The 25,167-nt window shown below is 39.0% G+C and overlaps 1 long non-coding RNA gene across 1 annotated transcript in view; it reads left to right on the top strand.

Annotated features, from left to right (window-relative positions):
- The first annotated feature begins 22,308 nt into the window (after positions 1 to 22,308).
- Positions 22,309 to 25,167, top strand: part of LOC135702394 (uncharacterized) — a 102,029-nt gene continuing 99,170 nt past the window's right edge. Inside the window, exon 1 of the long non-coding RNA XR_010517698.1 lies at positions 22,309 to 22,359. This is a non-coding gene — a long non-coding RNA (uncharacterized LOC135702394). The remainder of the gene's footprint in view (positions 22,360 to 25,167) is intronic.

The raw sequence follows: 25,167 nt of genomic DNA, 5'->3' as shown, positions 1-25,167 counted from the left end.
TTAAGTCACTACTATTATATCCCATACTCACTACCATCCCTGTTAGACGAAAGCATTCATAAAATGCACATACCTTAGAATAGGTAGACAACTTTCGTGAGGATTCCTGAGCTGCAAGCTATACCTTTAGCAGATATACCGATTTTTACTGATTTTCAAGCTTGATACCGATATACTGATAAGACTCTTCAGAAAACCGGTTTTTGAGATTATATGCCGATATATAAAGATTTTTAAATATTTCAAAAATGTCAGGTGAGAGACTTTTATATTTTTGTGAATGCGTCAATTTCTTTGAGCCTTCAATTGCTCAAAAACTTATTCCTCTTTAAAATTGTCTTACATAGGTGTTTTAATTTTACAGCCGTTTTTAACTACCCATGAATTGAGAAACAGCTGATGGCTCATTCATGGGAATCGGGAAATACTTTTATCTTTTATGTGACCATAAAGGTCTATCAGAATGTCCATTTTTTAATTTTCTGAGGTTGATTTATTCTTCTCTTGGAAGTTTCTTCCAACTTCCCCCGGAATTTTCTTCCACCTTACCCCGTAAGTTATTTTCCGATTCCTCCTACAAAATTATTTTGACTTCGCTCGAAATGTTCTTCGGTCTTCTCCTGCCATTTTTTTTTTTCAACTTCCCCCAGAATATTTTACTACCTTTCCCCAGAAGATTCTAACGATTTCCACCGGAATTTTCTTTCAACACCCCCCACAAATCTCTTGCTTTCCGAATTGTATTCCCTAATTCCCCTAGAAGCTTCTTTCGATTGTCCCGAAAGCCACCTGGCTTCCCCGGATGAAGCTTCTAACTTTCTTCAGAAGTTTCTTCCAAACTACCTCAGGAAGTTTCTTCCGTTTCTATAGGAAGTTCTTGTAAACTTATCCCAGAAGTATCTATCGAATTCTCCCAGAAGTTTCTTTCGTATTGCTCTGGAAGTTTCTCCATGAGCTTCCTTCGGAGGTTTTATTCCTACTTCCATTGGAAGATTTTTCCGGCCTTCTTCTAGCTTCTCCTGGAAATGGCTACTCCTGGAATTTTCTTCCGTTTTCGAAAGCGTTCTGGCTTCCTTTGGATGTGCCACCGGTTTTTCCGGAAGTGTCTCAATATTTTTTCTAGGAAGTTCTTTGAATGTTTTTATGACTTTTATAAAATCTTCTTCCTCCAGAAGAGCTGCCGTCTTCTTTTTTCTGGAAGTTTTTTCGGCTTCCTTCAGAAGCTTATTCAAACATTCCCTGGAAATCTCTGCCGACTTTCCTGGAAAGGCCGTTCTTAGTCCAAAAGTTTAAATTTTCGCCTTGAGCTGACTAATTAGAAAAACTCGACCTTCACCGATTTGTATGAAACTTCGCATAATTATTTGTCAAGGGCAGTGGTTCACATTTTAGCTTAAATTCAACCATTTTGGATCTTGTAAAATTCCAAAACGGCGTTTTTGAATTTCTGAAATAAATTGTAGCACGTAAACACTATTTCTGGATGGTCTGGAACTGCTCCCTTCAAAATTGAAAATATAAAAGAACATTTATTAAATCTATACATCTATACATCTATACATCTATACATCTATACATCTATCTATACATCTATACATCTATACATCTATACATCTATACATCTATACATATATATAAAAGTGGATGTATGTTTGTATGTTTGTATGTATGTTCCAGCATAACTCTGGAACGCATGGACCGATTTCTACCAAACTTGGCATACGTATTCCTCACTTTAAGAAGATGGTTATAGGGTGATTGGGAAGACGGGGGGTCCGAAGATTAAGCCGAGGGGCTATCAAAAGTATAGCGCGCTTCGATTTTTTTGCATTTTTGGTACCTTTACACCACATGTAAAATGTTACAAGACATGAAAAATGTTGCACGACACGAAAAATGTTGCACGACATAAAAATGTTGCACGACATAAAAATGTTGCACGACATGCAATTTGTTGCGCGACACGAAAAATGCTGCACGACATGAAAAATGTTGCGAGTATGTTTTGTATATTTTGAACGACCGGAAAAATGTTGCGTAACATGAAGAATGTTGCACGACATGAAAAATGTTGCGCAACACGAAAAATGTTGCACGATATGAAAAATGTTGCATGACATGAAAAATGTTGCACGACATCAAAAATGTTGCACGACATCAAAAATGTTGCACGACATCGAAAATGTTGCACGATATGAAAAATGTTGCACGACATGAAAAATTATGCATGACATGAAAACTGTTGCGCAACACGACATGAAAAATTTTGCACGACCTGAAAAATGTTGCGCAACAAGAAAAATGTTGTACGACCTGGAAAATGTTGCGCAACAAGAAAAATGTTGCACGACATGACAAATGTTGCGCGACACGAAAAATTTTGCACGACATGAAAAATGTTGCATGACATGAAACATGTTGCACTACATGAAAAATGTTGCACGACAAGAAAAATTTTGCATGACATGAAAAATGTTGCGCAACAAGAAAAATGTTTTACGACCTGAAAAATGTTGCGCAACAAGAAAATTGTTGCACGGCATGAACAATGTTGCACGACATGAAAAATATTGTGCGACACGAAAAATGTTGCACGACATGAAAAATGTTGCGCGACACGAAAAATGTTGCATGACATGAAAAATGTTGCACGACATGAAAAATGTTGCGCGACACAAAAATTTTGTAAGACACGAAAATGTTGCGTGATACGAGAAATGTTGTGTGGCATGAAAAACTTACGTGACATGATAAATGTTGCGCGACGCAGAAAATGTTGGTGTTGAAACAAATGTTGCGCAACATTAAAAATGTTGCACGGTATATTTAATGTCGCGACTTTTAAAATGTGTTACAAAACAAAAATGTTGCACGACCTGCAAATTGTAGTACGATAAGAAAAATGTTGCACTACCTAAAAAAACTTTCACCTCTATTCTGGTTTTCGAAAGAATCGAATCCGTCATACAAAAAAAAAATTTTTTTTTTGTATGTCGAATCCGATTTGTTGAAAAACCAGAATAGAGGTGTTTATGTGTTATGAAAAATGTTGTGCAGCATGAAAAATGTTGCATGACATGAAAACTGTTACAAGACTTGAAAAATGCTTCGCGACATAAAAAATGTGGCACGATATGAAAAATTTCTTACGAAATGATAAATGTTGCACGTTGTATACATGAAAAATTGTGAACGACATAAAAAACAACATTCAAAATGTTGCGCAATAAAGATAATGTTGCCCGACATGAAATGATGCATGAAATAAAAAATGCTGCGTGACATGAAAAATGTTGCACGATATGAAAAATGTAGCACGAAAGTAAAAATGCTGCGCAGCATAACAAATGCTAAGCTACGTTAATAGTTGTACTACATAAAAATGTTTCGTGACATAGAAAATGTTGTTTGTCATGAAAAATGTTGCACGACATGGAAAATGATGCACGACATGGAAAATGGTGCAAGGCATGAAAATGTTGCAGGATACGACAGTTTTTTTTCAAAATATAGAAAACGTTGCATGACATGAAAAATATAACGCAACTTTAAAAATGTTGCATGATATGAAATTGTTGCGTGAAATGAAAAATATTTCACAACATGGAAATTATTTCACGACATAAGAATGATTAACGACACAACAAATGTTGCGTGATAAAAAAAAGTTGCACGACATTAAAAATAATAAACGGCATGAAACATGTTGCGAATTATTGAAAATGTTGCACGATGTAAAAATGTTGCATGACAGAACAAATTTAAATGTTGCGCGATCGGGGTATTTTGAACGGCAAAACGAATGTTGCACGCCATGGAAAATGTTGCATGACATGAAAAATGTTGCACGAAACGACTTATTTCGCGTGAAATAATAAAAACTCGGTTGCTCGGAATGAGAAATATTGCTCAACATGTAAAATGTCACATGACACATGTCACGTTGTATGACATGGAAAATGTTGCACGACACAATAAATGTTGCGTAAAATGAAAAATTTTGCACGACACGAAAAAGTTGCACACCACCAATAATATACCGTGAAAAATGCACTGAAAATATGTTGAACGATTGAAAAATGTGCGACTTTTTTTATCTATAGGGGACGGTAGTTTTATTGTGACCCTCCAAAAGGTAGAGGCCATAAAGGTGCTAAGTTTAAAGTTGTACTCTATAGAGGAGAAGCGAAACAGATTAATTTTTTTTTCATCATTTATTTATTTATGTCGGAAAGAAAATGTCCTTTCTCAAATCCAAATACAAGATGCTGGAATGAATTTAAAGATCGGCGGTCATGTGACGTCAAAAGCGCCCCTGAATCCATGCCATTTGATAATCTATCATTGGCAGATGGAGACTTTCCGTTATCCAAAATATTTCAAATACCCTAAATACAATCTGGGTATTTTCGGAAAGGAGGTGACGTGTACAGGCCAGAAATCGATTTAAATTTAAATCTAGAGAGGTTTCACTCAGTCTTTTAGTATAGCCCTAGGTTAATGATACTTCTCTCGATTTTCCTCATATTCGAAAAGTAAACGGTATTCTCTGTTGGGTTAAATGGGTTAAAGAGACGGGCATGCGTTTATTAAAAGCCTCTCTTTAAAGCTTCTTTTTTCTAATAATCCTTGAAAAATGCTCTTCTACTGCGTAGTCCTCAGATTTACTGTCCTGCCCGTGTTTTTTTTAGTAAGAGGAGCGTAGCGACGGGCATGCATTTACTAAAAGCATTTTAAGAAGAATATTATCTTCACTATCATTTGAGAAACGCTTTTTTACTGGGTAGCCCTCAGATTTACTGTTATGCCCGTGTTTTTTTTAGTCAGAGGATCGTAGTGACAGATATGCATTTACTATAAGCTTCTTTCCTCCATTAACCTTTGAAAAACGTTTGTCTACTGCTTTGCTCTCTGATTTATTGTCCTTCCCGTGTTTTTTTAGTCAGAGAAGTATAGCAACGAACATTCGTTTACTAAAAGGTACTTAAAGCTTCGGTCTTCGATGTACGTTAATTCGCTGTTTTTTGCAGGTTTTTAGCATTTAGCTATTCGTACTTTTCAGTTTTTTGTGCTGTTCAGGCTTCTGTGCTGTTCAGCCTTTCTTGATTCAGCGAGAGATCCCTCTTCGATTTGATGTGTTCATTTTTGTTCTATTTACGTCAAACAAATCGGCTGCTCTTTTATTCACCGTGAAGATGATTTTCCTCAGCTCAGTCTTTGACAGTTCAGTGGTAAAATTCACCGGACTTAGAATTTTTTTCGAAAAAATATTTTTGATGTTTCGAGTTTTCATTTAAAAAATAACGAGGAAATAGGCGATGAAAAGAAAAATTATTGAAAAAATCCACTCAACAAAATATCGGCTAAGTCTATGTAAACAGTACCACCAAACTGTCAAAATTTGAGGTTAGCCGCCGACGGTGCAGTACCTAATAACATGAAACACTTGAGTATCCGTCGATAATTTTGAAATCACGTATAGGTAAGGACATAGATACGGTTCAGTTGTGTTGGGGGCCGTTCACGTATAACGTAACGTGAAATATTTCATTTTCGATACAAAATGAAATGTTTCACCATACAAAATGAAATATTTCGCGTTACGTAATATTTGAACGGGTCCTTGTGTGTGAACCTGATAATTAGCTTATTTGATATTTGATGCGTTTGCTTATAGAGAACTTATAACAGCAAGATTCGTAATAACAGCAAGCTACAAAAGATACTAGAAGCATGTTAATTTATTGATTCCTTTACAATTAACAAAGATGATAAAGTCTCGCAGTTGCTAATTAATTTAACTAGCATGATTCGTATTGCTTGCGACTAAGAGGATAGGATTTTTTTTAGTCAGAACATGAACTTAAGGAAATATGGAATCCCGAGCAAAGCCGGATACACTCAGCTAGTTATTAAATAAAGATAAATACCGATTTTTTAAACCTTTGATACTGATAAGCTTGAAAACCATCTGATAACGTTGGCTATGGCTCCTCGACAGTAGTGACCATTGGCTTGCTTCCATTCGTATTGATTCTTCAGCACCTGGTGGGGATTTTTTACCATCAAAGAAGTCCAAATCAATGAAGATGAAATATTTGTGTTATTATCGACCATCAATTGAAAAGGGCCTATCAGCTTTTGTAATCAAAACTTTGTTAGCCTTTTCCTCGTAAAGCGTAGGCCGCCCAAGACAACCCAACAGCCAGTTATGCAAAATATCATGACTCTCACGTGACACTCGTCTACGCATCAACCGACTATCGCTGACAGAACGTTTTGTCACACAGTGAGAGGTAGATCCATGGCAAACGACAATCACCAGTAATGGTCGCTGCTATCAAGCAAAATGTAACACTCGCTGCTGATGATGAAAAGCATAACGAAAACAGTGAAGACTTCTGCAGTACGATCATGAGAAAAGAAGAAAATGAAAACAATGCCTACGCATTCCAAGTTCGTGTCGACAGGCGCGACTATGTGAGTTAAAAACAAAGCAGGCAACATTAAACGGAAGCTGTTGGGCTCACTCACCAACACACTCACATAAGCAAGCAAAACAGCAATTGTTTCAAAACGAGCACAGATGAGTGTCGTGATTGTTAAGAATGACCAGATCGGTGATGGATCACAACCGAAGACGACATTCACCAGTTGCTTTTTACTTCTTTCGTCAACTTAATGGATGGTAATGGAGAGAGCTTCGACGAGCACATCGATAGGAATGTACAAAGCGTTACTACCATCAGCTGTTTGACGATCGTGATTGTGATAGGTCGCAACTCTGCCAACAGCATTACCGTGTAGGGAAAAGTTTCCTCTACCCGATGATTCTGTTGATTTGCGTTGGCGGCCTACAATCTGCGAGGAAAGGGATTAGAAAGATAGGATTACAAAAGCTGATTGACCCTTTTCAATTATCGATCGTGAATTCATACATGAATTGTTAAACCTTCTTAGATTATTTTAATTTGTTTTTGGCTTTCCCAAAAGCACTGGAAATTGTTCGATCGGCAATGTTAAATTAAATGCCAGCCTCGACAACAATGACAACGCATACCAATAATCGTTATTTAAAGAGGATTACCCGCGTAAACAATGTTACATAAAAGTAAACCACGTTTTTTTTCCTGGACGCAGAGGTCATTGTATTGTCGGAAAAGGAAACAGCGAAATCGAAACGCGGGTAATTTCTTCCGACGGCTCGGTAGGGTAGCAAGGCAAGCATGGAACTGATTTTGGTCGTGGTGGAATTTTGAATACTACGTGCTGCTGCTATTGTTGGTGATGAAGAAAATGTGTTTTTTCCCCCGCTTAGTCAGTGGTGGAAAGGGAAAAAGTTATGGTCTCAACATTCCCATGGTAGAGCGAAGGCGACCGACCGACCAAATGCCAAAGCGAAACGAAAGCTTTATTCGTTTTCATTAGCCTTCTGCTGTTGGTGTATATTTTTACGGTTTTATGATTGTTTTATGAGAATGCGTTTAATTTTCCGGAATGTAATCTGATATTAATGGAATGTGCTAAAGTGGCGGCTGGTGCTGCTGTTGACGATCGCTGGAATTAAAACGAATCTGGTGTGATGGCGAGTTACGATAGAGATGCGGTGGAGGCTGATCAACGGAGCTGAAAAGATTGACGACAAAATTCGGGAAATACTTTGGCAGAATTTGATTTGGTTTGGCAATTTTTTTTGGTAATTATACGTTGCGTGGTTGTGGTTTATCGATTTCATGCATTCAGTTGCTTTGGTCTGAACAAGCGTTCAAATTTTACAGACACTAGGTCCATTTTACATTCTATTCAACCCTTTCAGTTCCTATTAGGAGACTCTTCATTACCCAGCCTCATTCATGATTCATGCCCGTTCATGAACTGCTCAATCAAGTGAAACGCTTCTTTTCAAATGCCAACCCTTGTACCCAAACCACTCCATACAAAAGAAAGCATCGAAAATTAAGATCTCGCTCATGTCGATGGGCTTTTCATCAAGTTCGTCACGCTGCCGGCTTTCCTCCTTGAGGCTTGAACCCAAAAGAAAAGACGTCTTCTTTTCACATGGAACTCACAAAGACCGGCACGCACTTGCAGAGCATACGGGACCCTACCGGGGTCTACCTTCTCCATTTTTCAGCCTATTTAATAGACTTTCTGCTTGTTCTTCTTGTTCTCAAAGGAAGTCGAAAATAAAGGCATAACTGTCTTCCGCGTAGTCAGTGAGGCAACACCAAGTTGAGCGTGGTTAATAAATTTAGTTCGCCTTACCACGAACCACAAATGGGGGAATTTTTCTCGCCCCGCTACCCCCCATTATTGCACCCCACTTCCGGTCGACCAGATGCTGCTGCTGCTCCTGGAATGGGCGTCGCAAACCTTGCGGCATTATTTCACATTCTTTACGGGTGCACACTTCCTTGGAAGTTGGGCAATTTACCCTCTCCTTCCCCGTCTGCTTCCAACTGAACGAATAAGAAATTGTAAGGGGAGCAGAGTTTTCTCACAATTCCTTTTTTTGTCGTTGCGTGAAAGCTTTCCTTCCGTAGCGAATTTTTCCTTAGCGCGTCGAAAGTTCCGTACGACGATGACGGCGGGCGGTTCAAAGGAAAAGTCTTACCCTCTAGGTACTAGAAAAATATGTACAGCGAAACAATACAATGTATATGTGTGTGTGAGTGTGAAGGAGCAAAACTAAGAACCCGGAAGAGGGAAAAAGAATGCGCCACTTTCGGGTGAACGCCGTTGTCTGAAAAGACAATAAATTCATCACGGTCGTGTCGGTCGCGTTGTAGCCCTCGTCTTCGTCGTCGTCGTCGTCGTCGTGGTGGTATCGCGTGTGGTTGTTGAGCTTCTTAAAAAAAATTCTGAAATTATCGACGGAAGCGGAACGGGAAGCATGCACTGCACACACACACAGACGGAGAGGAAGGAAGGAAGTGGAAAATATTGTTTTGGCTGCCTTTCGTGATAGGGGGTCACGTTGGAGCTAGTTCCGGATTTAGGGTTGGTGGAAGGTCGTCCGCAGAAGCAAAATAAGCGAAAATAAAATCAGAAAATCGCTGATCGATACTCTCTGAATGCAAAATTGACAGGTTTAATGTGTACAAAACGAATATATGACAAAAGGTTGATTGACAAAAGATCGACCGATAAAGATCGAAGCACAAAAAGTCGAAAGACAAAAGGTCGAAAGATAAAAGGTCCAAGGACAAAAAGTCGAAGGACATATGTTCGAATGAACAAAAGGTCGAATGGACAAAAGGTCGCATGAACAAAAGGTCGAGAGATAAATACAAACTGAAAAAAAATCATAACTTCTCGACAAAAATGTAAAAGTTGTTCAAATCTTCAACATCAAAAAAGGAACATTTTAAAAAAATTTAAATTAATTTTTTTTTTGAAAGCCTATAAAAAATGAGAACTTTCCTGAACTGGATACAACAGCAACTTCAAAATTATCCACAATTGTAGAGCATAAACTTATTGTATTTTTTTTTATATGGTATGGTTTTGATCTAATTTCCGTCCTACTAAGCACAAGTTGGCACCTCTCATCTTGAAAGGGTTTTAACAATAAATTAAATGTTTCTATCACATTCAAGACATTTATTGACCTTTCCATAAGTACCGTTGTATTTGATAAAGAGCCACACATTGTTGAGATATTGTTAAAAATCTAACACTGCTTCTTGATTCCAAATTCGTCCTAAGAGTTTCAATTCCGTCCTAACGCATTGAAACATCATTAGATTTTCTTCGTCCTTTTGATGAAAGTAGAAAAAGCGAGTTCGCTAGGAGCGTTTCTTATTTTTTTTTTTTTTTTTTGAGAACAATGAGTGTAAATATTCACAAAATACGCCCTTATAGGCTTTGTTTTGTAGGTTGTGAACTGACGCATCGGTACAAACGTATTACTGATGTTGTCAGCTCGATAGAACGGAAATGGACGATTACGACGAAGTAGCGCTCTATCCTATCAAGCTGAAGCTGCGTGACAACTTAGTTTTCAAAACATGACCCACACGGTGAATGAGAAGGACCCAATGTTGAGTCTCGTCAACTAACAAGTCACATAAAGTGCAGGATCTCAGCGATAAGCAAATTTGCCTCAGATCCCACGATCCCAAATTTTGAAGCATTCTACGAGTCTAAATCATTGTCTTCAGAACCGTCACAAAACCAAAGTTGTTACTTGGGGTTGGGATTAAACGTAAACAAACATGTAACGTAATGTTAAGTGTTCCGAGACTTAAAAGTTCGTTGCTCGACGAAAAGTACGTTAGATTAAGCTATTTTTTGCGTCTTGTATGACTCAAATTTCTGTCAAAATTGACGCTCGTATATGTCACTCTTAGAGCACCTAAATTAACATATTTTTTTTCTTAATGTGTAGAATAAACGTATTAACGAGTCAAAGGGTACGTCCGCGTAGAACTCCAATTGAATCAGTAAATCTGTTAAGTATAAAATATCTAAACTAAGTGAGTTCCGAGTACCGGGCGAGTTCCAAATGCCGCGCGAAACAGCAGAAAAAAGCTTATTACTTAAGGAGTGCCACCAAAATAAATGTGATAGCCTATGTTGGCAAGGCGATTAATTTTGGTTTCCTCCCTAAATATTCGGCTAATTGTACTATAGAAATCCTAAGATTTCGCGCCCGTATCGACTAAATTTACAATTGGTCTTATTTTTGATCAACTCTTTCAACGTTTTTGAGTTTTTTGTTTTTTTTTACTTTTTATAAAAACATTCATATTTTTATAATAGTTTTCCAATCGACTCAGCTTGACGGCATCGGAAAATGTCTGTCTTTGTATGTGTGTGTGAGTGTGCGTAACACAATTTTCTTAAACATATTTCTGGGCAACCACTCTACCGAATTGAACCACCAAATGAAAAGGTACCATGATTCTTTAGAATGTTAATTAATAGTGTTAAGTTAATTAAAATAAATTTCAATCGATTAACTCGTTCCGGAGATATGGACGGAACAAGACCCGAAAATCGTGGAATTCGGGAACTAAGTGGTATTTGTCGCCAACCACATAACGGAATTAATTGAATCAACCGGCCTATTAAAAGGTATTATGATCAAATTGAATGCTTTGGAATAAATTTAGAACCGGTGAACTATTTCCGGAGATAAGGGTTGGGAAAAGTTTGGAAAAACATGAATTTTGGGAACTAAGTTGTCTTTCTCGGTAACCACTAATACGATTTGCACGCAACCACCACCACATTAAAAGTCTCATGATTCCATAGCCTCGTCCATAGAATATGATTGGACAGATCCAGATTCGGTCAACTGGTGCTGCATATGGAATATAACCTATCATGTGACAAAACATATTAGGGGCTGTTCATTAACTACGCAGAAGGTTTATTTGGGATTCTTGACCCCCCCCCCCCTCCCCTGCGTAGACAATTGCACATACAAAATTTTGAAAATTTGTATGGACCGTGGATAATAATCAACCCCCCCCCCCTAAACTGTCTTCGTAGTTTATGAACAGCCCCTTACTTCAAAATATGATAACCGAATCAATGGTGGCCATTTCGAGCGCCGCGGACCACATTGGTCAGTTCAGGGCATGTCCCTGATGCCCCCAGGGAATTACCCGGACTATATTAGAATTAAAACATAAAACTCGCCATGCCAAATAATGAATTTTGATTTCATCAAATCGATTAAATTTCAAGATATAAGGAAATCATTGCGACATCAGTAATAGGGTATACGTCCCTAACCTCGGTCTAATATGCAGCCATAGATTACGTTTTTAATCATAACTCATCAATTAATTTACCTGCAAACGATATTCTACTGCTAAATGGTATGTTTAGATATGCTTATCATGTCGTTTGCTATCAGGAACCGCAAAAAGTTGAAAAACTTACTTTTTTTAAGACAAAAACTCACCAGGGAAATGTATGTAATATCGGTCTATTGTCCCCAAATTGGGTCTATTTATGGATGCAACTTCGTCCTATCCTGTTTGATTCTCAAAAAAAACGCTCTTGGTAACGTTTTCTTATGTATTTTTTTTTATCACTATCACTGTTAACTTAATACTCTTCATTCCTCAAAACATTTCTTAGAGAAAATTTTACGAAAACTACATTAAATCACTCAAGTTAAAAATTAAAAATTAAAAATTTCGCTTATCGTCTTTCGACCGCAGAATATCTAAATCAAAACATTGTGATGTTCATTATACAGATTTGGCAGAAAAAATCTCCCTTCCTGTTCGTTCCTTATCATCCAAATGCAAACCACATTGTTGACGTTACTCTTATTGCTATATGCTGTCAAATGAATTTCATGGGCCAAAGTTAGGAACATAGAAAAGAAATGTGTCCCTAAAGTTGGGTCCATGATTTACTTGTGAAAACGTTGTTAAACAATTAAAATAAACATAAAATATTCAAACAGTAACTGTGAGTTTTACGTCTAGTGTGTATTATCAGGTAATTCCATTCAATAAATGCCATAATCAGGCCATTTGATGATCGTCAGTGCAACCTTCCCATCTTAACCTTAGAAGTCATGGCGGTTAAAAACTCCGAACAGAGTGATATTCTCAACCAGTTTTATTACTTACGAGAGCTGAAAATGTATTGAAATGTTGTGATATAAATTGATTTGTGTGTGGTACACATTTATCAATCATCAGTGATCAATATTTTCCTTATTTTTTGTGTAATATTCCTTAATTAATTATTTATTTGCGTGATAGGCCGAATGAAAGGACTAGACCCACATTACATACCGTAACCCTACCATAGAAGAAACTCTAAGACTAGAGACTATTCACCCCTCGAAACATAGGAAAATCCACTAAACCCTCATTTTATCTGTCAAACTTTCATAGTGAATCAAAACAAACATAGTGTAGTACTAGAATTTCGACTAGAATGGGGTACGTTAATCGATTTGCTTGGGACCAATAGGCTAGTCAAATAGTGAGCCAATTTAAAATCGTTAGTTTCCACTGGTTGGTAATACATCTCACTCGAAATTTATTCTTGGCGAGCTTTCGACGTCCACATGAAGTGAAACAAAAACATGTTTTCTGATGTGAAAAAAAACTTGTGCCACCAACGATGGCTGACACCATTGTTCACGTACGGTGGAGACATCTACAATTAATTATTTTGTCAAGCTTCTGCATTCATTTTCCATCAGATGTCACTGCTGTTGTTCGCGGTGACATCTATCAAAAACTTCACATAATCTGTTTTCCGTTAATTGTTCACAGAGGACAGTGCAGTGTAGGATTGGGTGATCTTGGATCGATTTTTGGAAGATCGATCTTTGGAAGATCGATCTTTTTTATGCCGATTTTTCAGATCGATTCTTTGTCTACGAAAAGATCGAAAAAATCTATCTCTTCTTTCGATCTTTTCAATCTTACAAAAAAGGTGTTAAATTTGTAAGTGTATTTACATCGAAAAAACGGTTTACTCTCATTCCAGAATACGTGGTAAATTTAACGAACATAACGTCATCATCAGCATCGCTCCCTACAATGACATCATTATTTGCGTTTCCGATATTTACGAATACAGCAACATTCGAAGGTTTGCGCTACCTACATCCTATGCTCATTGTTTTTTACCGTTACGACAACATTCAATTGAATATTATAAAGGAAAGAATGTCTTGGGGTACCAACGTAAACAAGCGTATTAAAATAAAAATCAAAAGTTCGATCTACCAAAGATCGATTCTTTGGTATCGATTTAATCAGTGGATCGATTCTAGAGCCAAATATAAGATCGATCCGTCAAGATCGATATTTCTCTGAAGATCGCCTAATCCTAGTGCAGTGCAAAACATGTCTGGTACTTGTATACATGCATTTAGATTAATATTCGAAGTCCCTCCTTTTTTTTTACACATTCTGCACACAAAATAGCTCACCCCTCACAGAATTTCCCACCGATTTTTATGAATGAGGCAAACATAACAAACGGAATAAGTGTAATTTGCACACACATTGACGTTTGTTTTCAATTGATTTGGTTGCATGCTTTATTAGACATCTAGCGAAAACAACATATCAAGAAGACGTAAGAGATGAACTAGCCATATGGCTAAAAATCTCTATAATAAAGGAAAAAAAATCTTCCATTTTCACATACGAACGCTATGAGACAGGTACAATCGCGTCATCTGCCCCTCAAAGGTAAATGCTTCGAACGAGATTGATAGCAAAGATTACATCCTCGGAAGAAAGGTTTGTGTATTTGCTCATTTTTCTCTGCGTTGCTTCCACCTTCATTCAAGCGCAGCGCTACTGTATCTGCCGCTTGGATTCTGGAAAAGTTGCCAGTCTTCTTGATATGAAGTCTTCGCATCTAGTAAAGCTGAAGTTGTGAATTCAAAATATGTTCCACTCTTCAAATTGTCCTGGAGTTCTGATATTGACAATCAACAGGCTGTAATATTGTACGATGTTCCGACTAAATTTTTGCTTTCGTAGAATCGCGTGGCTCCTTAAATAATGTAGAAAATATATATGAAATGACAAAACTAATTCGAGTCCTCCAAATTGTAAGAAAGGGTTTTCCTACAATTGGGAGCATGCGACTTACCTTAATGACTCATCTCAGGGGGAGCCTAGCTTCCGTCTAAAAGGTTAATTTCTACGTTGGGAGAGGGGACTCTCCGTTCCGCTGTCACGCCAAAGAACACCACCTTCACGAACGACACCAATTCAACGCGAAGCGTCCACTCGAACCGTAGTTTTTCCTTGGTTTTCGCCCCGGACCAGAAAACGGCGATTATTATTCCTCACGCACTTTGGGACCACGGGACAAATCGGATCCGCTCGCGGAACGAGATCGGGAGTCGGTCTTCAAATTACACTGCACTATCTTGGTTCCGGAACGAGAGTCGACACTTGGTCTCACTGTGAACTGGATGCGACACAAGTGATATTCACACGACGGTTTATAATTTTTCACCACGGACTAGATTTTCGACCTTATCGTTGGGAGGTTGGTACGCAAGAGACCGACGTCTCTTTTTTTCCGATCCTCCTCCACCTCCCAAGTTCGTTTTTTTGCGCGTCGTTGCTCGAGCGACGCTCGTTTCGGCGGAAGCTGCCCACCGATCGTTCTTTGCGTTTTGGACGCCTCCTTGTGTCGGAGTGGGTGTTGGCGTTTTGCGGCAAGCCGGAATGCAATTTTATTTTAAATTTATAAACCTAACTCCTACAAGCAATACTAAACAATTTTGATAATTAATTTTTGATTATCTTTGGGACATTGCAAATATGTAACAAAATGATCCAGAAGTTATTATCATGGAGTTCTACAGATTCAACCAAAGTATTGCACGATATTCTGACTTATTTGAAACTATTTGAAGTTAAGTAGAATTCCAATCCTCACGATAGTTTGCAGCATCAAGATCTGAACTCCAGGTCCATTTTCCCTTTGATATCAGCAAGTTCAGCATCCACCTTTGTAAGCGCATTATCAGGTTCGAGTAGTCCAACGGCGCTCTTTTGCATGTGTTCGTAGAAAGCGGAGAGACAATCATTGCATAGCCAGATGATGTTCTTCTTTAGGCAACACACACTATCCTCAGAAAAACCGACACACGCAGCATGGAACGATCTACTACAGCTTCCCTCGCAATCAGTAAACACACCTCTTTTGCAGTTAATCCGTAGAGGTAACTCTAAGACCAGAAGGTCCCGAAGAAACGTGCTCAACTTTTTGGCTCACCTCTGGTACTATCTTCGGTCTCAAGCTAATAGATGCACCCCTCGAAACATAGGAAAATCCACGAACCCCTCATTTTATCTGTCAAACTTTCATAGTGAATCAAAACAAACAAAATGTAGTAGTAGAATTTCGACAAGAATGGAGTACGCTTAGAAATGTACTTAGGACTAATAGGCTAGTCAAGTAGTGAGCCAATTTAAAATCGATAGTTTCCACCGGTTGGCTAATCACCATATTTGCTGATTATACAAAGCACAATCGAATAATTCGATAGTGAGCATTAGAGTGTTACAGCGTTATATGGAAAAAGTCAAAGTCTGGAATTTCAAACGCTACCCTCTGGAATGGTAGTTTTGGGGGTCAGAAACACCCTGCCAAAATTTGAAGTGATTTGGTTCACGGGAACCCCTCGCTCAAACGGCTTGAAGTTTGTATGGGGAAAATCGACAAAATATATAGGGGATCGAGCCACTTTCACATTCGTGGCTCTAGGTGGCGCTGTAGTGGGTCGATTTTCTTCGTGTAGCACCTTTGGAGTATTGGGAACACCTTGGCTCAAGACCGGATGTGAATCCGAGTTACCCCCGAAAAGTTATTAGCGTTTCAAATGAACACCACCTGCTTTACTTCTGGGGAGGGCCTAACGCGCTTGTGCAGTTTTTATTTTTACGAACAGGTATACGAATAGCAATGTTTGCATAGGTATAACTTTTTTTTTTAACCATGAAATTGGTTGAAATTTTCACACTGAGTAGAAAAATGTTCGAAATTATGGTCTACTAAAAATTGGAACAGATTGGCCAAGTGGTTCCGGTTTTATTCCGGGTTTCCGAGAGGCCATCGGAGGGGGGGGGGGGGAGAAAAGGTACCAGTCGTCTAGAACAAGGTGGTGCTGGAAATCCACAGCAACAGGCATCTATGGGTAGTGCTGATTAATATTTCAACAAAATCAACCCATAACCTGGTTCTAAATACTGAGCGTCCACCGGAAGGCCTTCCGATGACCTGGATCAACCTTAATCTGGATTATTATGTATTTTTGATCAAAATAGGCCTTCATTATTCTCTGCAACTATATGAAATGTAGTAAATTAATGATTTTAGATGTATAAGCGTTTCTATGGCTTCAAGTGGTCACCAGATGATCCGCCGGAAGATCCGAAACATCCGTAAAATTTAGTGCTACATAAATTCGATCAAAGTATGCCTTGATTTTTCTCTACAACAATGATAAATTAGCATTAGCATTAGCATTAGCATCGAACAAGTTGCACAATATCGTAGGTGGTACGAATTCAAAACTATTAAGAGCAAGACGGATATCTATTACTGGACAGATAGTAAGTAGGAAGTAATTACTATCTCCCAGATAAAGACATATTCCGCTCCAACAGTTAAGGATTGTCCTGGCCACGTCCTTACAACTGGTAGGGATAGGAAAGGTATGTTAGTCCAACATTTACTTAAGAGAGATGCAGAGAACTCTACGACCCCTCATAAATGTCTCGGGAATTTAGGAATTATGTTAGTAGGGAAGGTAAGCCATAGGATACACCCAGTCAGTGTTGCTGGCATATGTAGTTTTTTTTTATTAATGTTGAAATTGCTGTCCGGATCATCTGCTGGAAGATAAGGTTGCTGAAATAAAATGAAAATATAACATTGTGAACTCGCCATCGTTGTCACACCCGTACCTAATTAAAAGGAAGGAAATATGTTGTGTTTTATCTATTTTTTTCTCCTATTGATTGAGAGGAAAACTCGCGGGAGTGAAAATAATTTAACTACCTCTTCTCCCGTAGGCCCAAAACCTCTATGTCTTTTCAATTTGAATTAAAATCAATTTAAGTAAACTTAAGTTCATGTGATGCACTCAAATTATACGAAATTTATTTCGTTTTCGTTTTTGCGGTGCTACACTGCCGTACACCGAAATAATTTAGGGTGTTGATATAGGATGCACCTTTGTTTAAAACTAATGATGTTAAGCTGTCAAAGACTCGCGCTAATTCCTGTTTACACTAAAGCCCTACAGTAAAAGTATGGACGTCTGTCAAAAGTTGTTCCAATCGAACCGTCAAAATGCACCGCTTTTCTCGATTGGAACAGCTTTTTTCAGTTTTGTGGTGACAGTCGTCCATACTTTTACTATAGGGCTTTAGTTTACACTACACCGGTGCTACACCGCAATAACGAAAGCGACATGACTGGAACAAGCTTACCAATGGGTAGTCCCAGTCTCCCTCGACAATGCTCGCTTTGTAGTCATTATTGGGTATTTTGCGGTTACCGTGTACTATCATTACACCTATACTTTTTTTTTTTAAATTGACACTAGATGGCATTACAAAAAACGCTTCAATTGGTTGTTGTCTCGCCTATCTCTACCATTATATACTCGGACAAAAATGCTACACTTATACCACAGACAAGCAGACATAACACTCACAATTTGTTCATCGAACAAGCATTTAACGGTCAATTTAAAAGTATTTTAGTTGGTAGTACTGCCACCTGTGGCGCGCATAGTCAATTCCCTTGCGTTTGACGTTTACACACTACCGCCATCTGTACAGCGTACTACCCACCACAGTGTACTCAACAGATGGCGGTATTGATTTAGCGACGATGTTTTGCAGTGAGAAAAATTCAATGTGTTATGTCTGTTTGTCTGTGCTTATACAATTCCACACATTTTTATTGACGAATTTCTACATGATTTTTTATGTGAACACACATAAACAGAATCCATCCAGAAGCACACTTAAAATTTATCAGTCAAAAGAATAGTATGTTTGGTTACACATGGCTTTTATGTGTACACATATTAAGTATGCGTCTGACAAATAGATGTAATTCGTTGATCACATTTCAAAAATTCATGTGTGGGACACATAAAAATAATCTTTGAAATTTTATCAGTGTGCTCATATCAGTTCACTCAAAAAGCGCAAGAAGTGTATCCACATACAAATGAGCAAAATTCCACCCAAACTCGAGGAAATTTCACCAACATTGCTGCAACTTTTCCGGAAAATCTGCATCCCATTCCCGAGTAAACCCACCCTCTACATTTAACGCAACACAAAACTATTGTACTTAGCTTTTTTTGAAGGACAAACCATCCATTCCTTCTTTTTCGTCTTTCGGCAATCTTACGCAGAGGACGCAACGCAACCGTTTGTTTTTTTTTCTCGTATTGTACCGTCGTTCAGCCATCCGGTTCCTTCTGCTTCTCGCCATTTTCCTTTTTATTTTTATTTTTATTTTCACAATCTGCGCCAACTCTTTTTTCACACTTTTAGACCTTTCTGAGACTTCTAACACTAATTTTTTGCATCAAATCACTTTCCACCGTACTTATTTAAGCCTTACTCGTATCTTTTTTAATAAATTCCACCAAAAAACATAGGAATTATGATTTAACTGGGTGGGCTATTTTTCCACTACCACTTGATGCGCCAGTGCCTCAAAAACACCTTCTCTACAACAATGATAAATGTTGTAAAATTGTGATTTTTGATATGTCAAGAGCAAATTTTCATTACGTCGAATGTAACAAAGGTAAACAAAGTCGAGCTATCAGTGTCAATCGATTCTCCTGCTATTACACTATATACTGTCCGAATATAGGATCAAATCCCATTTTTAAATTTATTTACCAGTCAAATTGCTTTTTGACGTAATCACCTTCCGATCAAAATAGTTTTCGATGTTACTTAAGTCACCCAATTTCTATGGAGATGCCGTTTGACTTAAGTAACAGCGCTGAGAAACCCGTGAAAAGTGTACGTTCGTCGTTTCGCCTTCTCATTATTAAAGTGAATAAATCGAACTGTTTGTTGCTAAGATGATTTCGGTGGTCCTAAAATGATGAATGGGCTGCACGTATGGAGACGTAATTGATAATTCTCCCGAATATCCTGGTAAATACACTTTGACTTAAGTAACAATAGGGGCCACCAAACGACGTATAATAACTTTTGACTCAAAAACCAGTATTTTTTAGCATGAAAGCTAGCGATTTGCATTTGTATGATTAAAACACTGCTAAATATGTTAAACATTGCTATCACTATGAGATTATATGTGTTTACTTGGAAATAGAAATAACTTTTCGGTCATCAAAACAAAACTTTATTTTTCTCGGATTGGTGCGAATGCTACTTACGACATAATGAAAATTTGCTCTTGATGTTAGCTGTTCAACGGCTCCGAGTTATCACCAGATGGTCCGCTGGTAGATACGGAACATATGTAAAATTGATTGCTGTGTAAATTTGATCAAAGTAGGCCTTGATTTTCCTCCGAAATTATATGGATTACAGTTTCTGAAATATTAGCTGGTCATTGGCGTTGACGGCACCGTCGAAAAATTTGCACTTCCAGCAAATTTAGACAGTTTCTTATGGGAATTTTCGGTGGAGTGAAAGGATAGTACAAAGTCCGCCATGTTTCACGCACAGTCTGACGTTTTCTTACGGATTTTTCCATAGGAGTAAAGAGCTACAGAGTCGCCGTCAACGCCAATTGGCTCCAAATGGTCACCAGATGACCCACCAAAAGATCTGGAACATCCGTAAAATTGGTTGCTACGTAAATTTCATCAAAGTATGCCTTGATTTTTCATTGCAACTGTATATAATGAAGTAAAATTATGATTTTTTATATATTAGCTGGTCACTGGCTCCAAGTGGCTCGCCGAAAGATCCGGAACATCCGTAAAATGTATTGCTGCGTAAATTTGATTAAAGTAGGCCTTGATTTTGCTTTGCAACTACGTGAAATGTAGTAAAAGGGTGATTTTTGTTATATTAGCTGTTCAATTGTTCCGAGTGGTCACGACATAACCCGCCGGAAGATCCGGAAAATCTGATAAATTTATTGCTGTGTAAATTTGATCAAATTAGGCCTTGATTTTTCTCTGCAAGTATGTGGAGTGTAGTAAAATGGTGATTTTAGATACATTAGTTGTTCAATGGCTCTGAGTAGTCACCAGATGGTCCGTGAGAAGATCCGGAACATCCGTAAAATTGATTTATGTGTAAATTTTATCAAAGCAGGCCTTGCTTGTTCCCTGCAACTAAATGGAATGTAGTAAAATAGTGATTTTTTTTATATATTCGCTGGTCATTGGCTTCAAGTTATCACCAGGTGGTCCAGAAAATACGGAACATCCGTAAAATTTATTGCTGCGTAAATTTGATCAAAGTTGACGGACTCAAAGGTGCGTTATAAAAATGTGCTACATTAGCAGAAATGGACTTCAATTCATCAAGAATATCCAACTGTAGCATTGGATTGCTATGCATTGGCGCACTAGAATTCATGTCCATCGTGAGACTTGAGAGTTGCTTGATTTCTTCATTCAAACATTTCAAGTCATCAGACATATCCGACGTCATTGTTTGCAATGACGTAGATATAGTCTCTTTAGACGCTTGCATCGCTATATCAAATAGCGGATAAGGTATTGTCGTAGCCGACATTTCCCCTATTTAAATTCGCTCCCTTGGCTTATCGCCTTAGGTAGGGGCCATTTGTATACGATTGTTTGCATTCGCATGCTAAAAGTCTCGTACTAGCATTCACTTGTTGTTAAGGGTTACTCATAATCCAGCATTCAGTCTGCACAATCTCTGATGTAAAACTGTGTCAATTATCTTAACTGCAGTGCGAAATTAGCAGTTTGAAATCATAAAATCTAAACCAGTACTAAAATATTTTACAAACCCTGTATTATTCGGGCGAATAGCTGCCTGTAACATAGCCTCTATCGTTCCATCCCGCATAATAGCAGTTTGTTGGTTTAGGGCTCAATAAAATTAAGCAAAATTGCAAATTAATGCCTTGCGAATTGTGGCCGCCCCGAACATGCATTTCGTTTCCCCATGGTCGTCGGGCTCCAGCAAACCCATGACTGCAGGGTAGCTCCTTTATTTTTCCGGTTTCAGAAAAGCACGAACAACACCCAAAACGGATATGCAATTCGAATTAAATCTACGTGGCCGCCGCCGAGCGGGTGGTGCTTTTGTGCTTCGAACTGCTGCTTGTTGTGTTGGTCCCGTTTTTATACAACTCAGGGATTAGGTTGGCAACACTTTTGTAGATTGTTGTGGTGGACTCGGATGTTGGAGAATTGCTAGCTGGCGGTACCTACATAAGTGATGGAGAATTGCTGCAGCAGCATGCTGGGTGGTCGAGAGCTAGAATTCCAAATCAGACCAAATATTTATGATGCTAATTCAAATCGGATTTTCGGTGGTGCATTGTTCGCTTTATCCAGTGCAATTGTAACCGATTTGGAATTGCTTCCGGAGTCATAAAGTGTAAATTGGGAATGTGGCTGGGTGAGTTCAAAACGAATTGTTTCTCAGTATTTTAAAGGATTTCAATTACGGTTGGTTAAATTTAGAGGCCTTACCGATGCAAATCTAAAGTTGCGAATAATAGCATTCAAACCAATAGGCAATTATTTGCATGAATATTTATAACCATCAATTCAGTATTACAATACCTAAAAGCATTCTATTGATGCCAGCCACCTAATGATCTTGTTTATCTCTTTCGTTTCAGAATTTATATCGAACACATGACGATGACAAAAAAAAGCTCTTCAAATCGGTGAGTATGCATCCCTCGAATCCTCCCACTCTATTCAAGGCTATTTTTGTTCTACATCATTACCATCATCATCATCATCATCATCATCGTCGTCGTCGTTATTGTCGTCGTCGCCGTTGTTATCAACGAGTCAGAATCTACTCATACCTTTCTATAGAAACTAGAAAAAAGAGAGCTCGATTCACCAAAGCCATCTGCTGCTTGCTCAGGAGATTTATTATCCTTTCCAGCCATACAGAACCGCATCAGAAGAAAAAGGAAAAAAATCTGTCCATTTTACCGACCTTCTCACGTCCAACCACCGTCCCGCGTGGGTGGGTGCCTTTTGAACCAGACTCACACGTACATGTTCCGACTAACCTTTGGGTATACATACGTGTTTGTCCAACCCAATTCATGATGCGAGGTGTCATGCTCTTTTTTAGTACTGTTTGTATCCCCTATAAATGCATCGCCCTTTGGCTGCTGGCGACGGACACTCCATTTGCGAGCTAGTAGGGTAATGTCACTACAAATCAGCGAGTTGCCGACTCGCTCATCCTCACAATCATCAACACGAACTCTCCTTTACACTTCTGACATATCTTGGAATGCAGTGGTGGTGGTGGCTAATAATGAAACTTGACGACAGTGAAAAATTACACGACAAAATTCTCCCTGGTCGAAATTAGAAAATAAATAGAATTTACAAATTTTGCAATAGGTTCGAGCAACATAGCGAAAATAGTCGACAACCTCTTGCCATGGAGCATTACTCATCATTTATGCCACCAGGGGCAATGAGCAAAATATTCCCATTCCTACTTGGTGGGGTGGGGTACGACCCTATCATTTATATTAGGTGTACCACCACCATCATCAGCAGCTGGGACGACTATCCGGTGAGACGGTCCTCCACCTGTCCCCTCCTGTTCGAGTGACAGTTTGTATCATTTTTCAACGAACCACAACCATTCATCTATCCCGTGCTAGCTAGCTACCCAGCATCCAGAAATGGCACGACAGCACCAAACAGCGACTGCCTTATTTGCCGGGAGCAGTGGTGGCACGAGTCCTGGAGTTTAACATTTTTTCCTTAACATTTGATACTTTTTGCGATAACCATTTTGACGACACACAAAAACAAACTGGCAAGCGGCAAAAATGTCATGACATTTCTAAACTGTTTTCTGCCGGCGACAGAACATTTTCGCACAAAGAAGCAGACAAGACCGGCGGCGTGCGCGACATAAATTTATGTCGTGTAGAATTTTGCTGATTTCTGGCTAATTACTGCATTTATTTGATGTTTATTGCATGGAATTAAAAGATAAGAATGAAGACTGACCACTCATAAGCATTGATGTTAAAATTATGCGTAAATAAGGGAGTTGGTAATTTACTGTCACACGCAAGCCTGCAGCTAAAATTTCATTACAATAAACTGTTTGGAAAAATCAGGCTGCGAGATTTTATTTATTCTCTAACTCCGCTGTTCGCTTGGAATGTAGTTATAAACGGCCGCCCGTGTGCTGGCAGTTTTGTTTCGCTCTGGACGATGGTTTTTCAAAAAATGTACTGTTGCCACCTCTGGCCGGGAGTCATGTCACCTTGTGACGTGTTTTTCATACCGAATCAGACAGACAGCACAATGCTCGGAAGCTCATCGTCTGCGGAGTGAAAAACAGCAACCGGAGAACAATTGTATGACATAAGGATTACGACGGATCGACGGTACTTGGCACCCCTTGCAGCTGTCATGGTGCATGGTGGGAAAAAAGTGACCAAACAACCTCCCCTCAGGGGTGGGCGTTTTTCTTTATTTTCTGCGATTTGCTGATGTTGTTTTGAAGAAGCCATTGGCAGAGTGAATTTATCATGCGAAAAGCTGGTTTGCATGGATGTTGAGTTGATGGGGATGCTTTCTTTGGCGTAGCTAGTGGAGGTGCCTGGGGCTCCAGAATGGATCACTCGAGCAGTTTAAAATGACGTCTTATTGCATCATTTTATTAAAATCGCTGGTAGCAGACCGTCACAAAACTACACGACAATGTGATTAATTCTGAATTTTACAAAATCGGAGTTCGATTCCCAGTTCGGTCTAGAAAATCTTAAAAGTAAATTTTGTAGCACAATTTACAAATTGGTTAGCATAGAAAGCTCTAAATAAATACAGGTATCCGTTCAGCCGTTCAGCCATAGGTAGTACTGCTGCAGCGGCACTAGGTACTGCAATCCCGGACCGAAGAAATGACTGGTTTGACGGCGAATGCAAGCTGTTAGTAGAGGAGAAGAATGCAGCACGGGCGAGAATGCTGCAATAACGCACGAGATTGAATGTAGAACGATACAGACAAGCGCGGAACAGACAAAACTCGGTTTTCCGAAGGAAGAAACGACAGCAGGAAGACCGAGATCGCGAGGCGATGGAAAATCTGTACCGCGTAAATGACACACGGAAGTTCTACGAGAAGCTAAATAGTTCGCGCAAAGGCTACGTGCCGCAAGCCGATATGTGCAAGGACTTGGACGGTAACCTTCTCACGAACGAGTGTGAGGTGATTGAGAGGTGGAAGCAGTACTGTGACGAGCACCTCAACGGTGAAGCAGCAGAAAACGAAGGTGGCACGGCAACAGACCTTGGAGCACGCGCAGAAGACGACAGGCTACCGGCCCCCGATCTTCAAGAAGTCGAGGAGGAGATCGGTCGGCTGAAGAACAACAAAGCAACTGGTGTACATCAACTACCAAGTGAGCTATTGAAATACGGTGGTGAAGCCCTGGCTAGAGCGCTGCACTGGGTAATTGCCAAGATTTGGGAGGAGGAGA

Source organism: Ochlerotatus camptorhynchus, unplaced genomic scaffold (assembly GCF_037179485.1).
Source record: "Ochlerotatus camptorhynchus isolate MF236.1 unplaced genomic scaffold, CSIRO-AGI_Acam_v1.1 ptg000192l, whole genome shotgun sequence".
Lineage (NCBI taxonomy): Eukaryota > Metazoa > Arthropoda > Insecta > Diptera > Culicidae > Ochlerotatus > Ochlerotatus camptorhynchus.
The sequence above is the reverse complement of the archived record's forward strand: the minus strand, read 5'-3'. Positions and strand labels throughout refer to the sequence as shown.